The 2,756-nt window shown below is 38.3% G+C and overlaps 1 protein-coding gene across 2 annotated transcripts in view; it reads right to left on the bottom strand.

Moving 5' to 3' along the window:
* Positions 1-2,042: 2,042 nt before the first annotated feature.
* gsdme (gasdermin E) overlaps positions 2,043-2,756 on the bottom strand; it is a 29,409-nt gene continuing 28,695 nt past the window's right edge. For both annotated transcript variants that reach the window (XM_033047911.1, XM_033047921.1), the window contains exon 11: positions 2,043-2,690. The gene's annotated coding sequence lies outside the window, so the exon portion shown is untranslated. The remainder of the gene's footprint in view (positions 2,691-2,756) is intronic.

Below are 2,756 nucleotides of genomic sequence, written 5' to 3'. Positions count from 1 at the left end.
TAATCATGTTTAAGATTTATAGTTATTTTCAGAGAACTGTGTCCGTGTACTGCTCAAACCTAACACCACCCAGGGACTTGCCAGTCACTGTGAATGTCCTGCCAGGTTTGACTTCCCAAAATGCGCATGTATCGGCATTAAACTCCATTAGCCAATCCTCAGAATGGTGGACAAACTGTCTGATCTAGGCGTTAATGCAAACACATGTGGATGGATTAAGGACTTTTTAAACAGACAGCCCACAGACTGTCAGGATGGGGTCCAATTACTCCCCAGTCCTGACGCTTAGCACAGGTGCGCCACAAGGTTGTGTGCTGAGTCCCATCTTGTATACAATATACACTTACGACTGTATACCAACACACAGTACAAACAGGATCATCAAGTTTGCGGACGACACGACTGTGGTGGGACTGATAAACAACGATGACGAGTCTGCCTACAGGGATGAAGTCCAAAAACTGACCGTCTGGTGTACCAAAAACAACCTGGTACTAAACCCATCAAAGACAAAAGAACTTGTCGTTGACTTCAGGAGGAAGAGGAGAGAGGAACCTGCTCCCTTATACATCAAAGGAGACATGGTGGAGAGAGTCAACGACTTTAAGTTCCTGAGAATAAACATCTCCCAGGACCTCAGATGGCAAATGAACACCGTCACTCTCTTGAAGAAGTCTCATCAGCGGCTGTATTTCCTGAGGTCTCTACGGAGAGCTAACGTCTCACAGCCACTGCTGCTGTCCTTCAATCGATGCGCCGTGGAAAGTATCCTCACCTATGGAATCCTGGTGTGGTTTGCCAGCTGTACTGTGGCTGAGAGGAGGGCGCTGCAGGGAATTATAAAAACTGCGCAGCGCATTACAAACGCTAACCTGCCCTCCTTGGATGACATATACAAGGCCCGATGCTTGCGCAGGGCCATAAATATCAAGAAGGACACATCCCACCCTGCCAACCACCTTTTTACTCTGCTACCCTCTGGGAGGCGATTCAGGTCTCTGCAGGCTCGCACTAGACTAAAAAATAGTTTCTACCCATGTGCGATAAAAGAGCTTAACTCCAATAGTGAACACTGGGAAGCAAGAAGTAACTTCGAGGAATACCGCTAAATTCTTTTAAACTCTTTTAAAAATGTGTTATTATTTTACTATTAACTGTACATATGTGTATTGGTTGTCGTGTTGTATTTCTTTTAACGGAGGAGAAGCAAATGGAATTTCGTTGCTCAGTTTTGTGCAATGACAATAAACATATTCAATTCAGAGCACTTGCCCAGTTGATCAAAAGCCCATAGTAATTTTTGACCATAAAGTCAGAAGATTACATATTACTTCATACACAGCTGAGCATCAGTTTCTTAGAGGCTTCTTCAGATATCAGGTTAAAACCCAACCCAACCATGGTAAATCCAAATGTAATCCGAGCTCAAGATCTGATAATACCTTTCGATATCAGACCAGATGTTTAGCTTGTGATGGGTTCAGGTTATGTAGCCAGGCCTTCTGAGTTTCATTATCTTTAATGGTTAAAATATTGTAACAGAAGTGTCATCCAGGAATATGGACCAAACTCCTGCTTGGGGTATCGTCTCGTTTTAGCACACCGAAAATATCCCCAGCAAAAATATTTGTTATATTAGTCAAAATGCACACAGATTCATCTCGCTGTTACAAACTGGTTGGAGGAACTCAACAAGCATTTCTTTTGCTGATGAAGTTGGAATTTGGCAGTCTTGACAGCACATTCAACTCGTAATTCCAAGAATATTTTAAATAGCAATACTTTAGCATAATTGTCTCATAAGAAGCAAACCAAAGTGTTTATTTAACTGACTTATTAATCAACAAATATCTTAGATACCAAATCTAATAAAATGAATTAATTTACATTTATCTGCAGACATATATGTTAAAAAATAGCTGAAGTGTTATGATGGCACCAACAGTAAAAGCTGCCTTCACAATCAGAATTAAGAGGTAAACTACAGTTTCACCCTTGATAATCAAAAGTGTACCTCCACAAACCTAGGAAAGGTCGAGAACATCGTTCAAAATTATAGCTTTTATTGTCATAGTTAACAAATTAATATTTGAGATGTCAAAGTTAGTGCTTTAATAAAATTAACAGATTTTAGAGTATAACAGGCATTATTCATAATAGCAAATGAATCTTTACTTGTAAATTCTACTAAATATTTCATAGAAATCCACATTAGTAAATACACTTTATTTTAATAAAATTAAGTCTAAAAATAGAATTGAGTTTCGTTTTAGCTGAATCTTAACATGGAATATTCAGATGACTAACCTTTAATATTTTCAACTAAAGATTATATTGGTCCAAGCTTAGATTTCTCAGAAATCTGTGAGAAAGCCAATGCTCTGAATTTTTGAACGTGGAGCAAAGCACATGGAATTTCATGCCACACAATTCTAAACTAATTTCTTGTCATAAATCAACATAGTTTTCCATTCAAGATGCTTTTCCTGATTATATTTCTTATATAGAATTAGCAATGGCATTGCCATTTTTGCTAATAGGGACATTTTGATCACTCCTTGCTGACAATTCTACAACACTCATCCACAATTCCTAATCTTTTCACATCAAACTCAACATTACTCTTCTACAATTTCCTGAAGGATGAAAATATTATGAACAGTATATAATGTGCATCTCAATTATAATTGCTAGAATTTAGAAGATTGAGGGGGGATCTTATAGAAACGTACAAAATTCTTAGGGGGTTGGACAGG

Source organism: Amblyraja radiata, chromosome 2 (assembly GCF_010909765.2).
Source record: "Amblyraja radiata isolate CabotCenter1 chromosome 2, sAmbRad1.1.pri, whole genome shotgun sequence".
Lineage (NCBI taxonomy): Eukaryota > Metazoa > Chordata > Chondrichthyes > Rajiformes > Rajidae > Amblyraja > Amblyraja radiata.
Note: the sequence above shows the minus strand (reverse complement) of the source record. Positions and strands in the feature narration are given on the sequence as shown.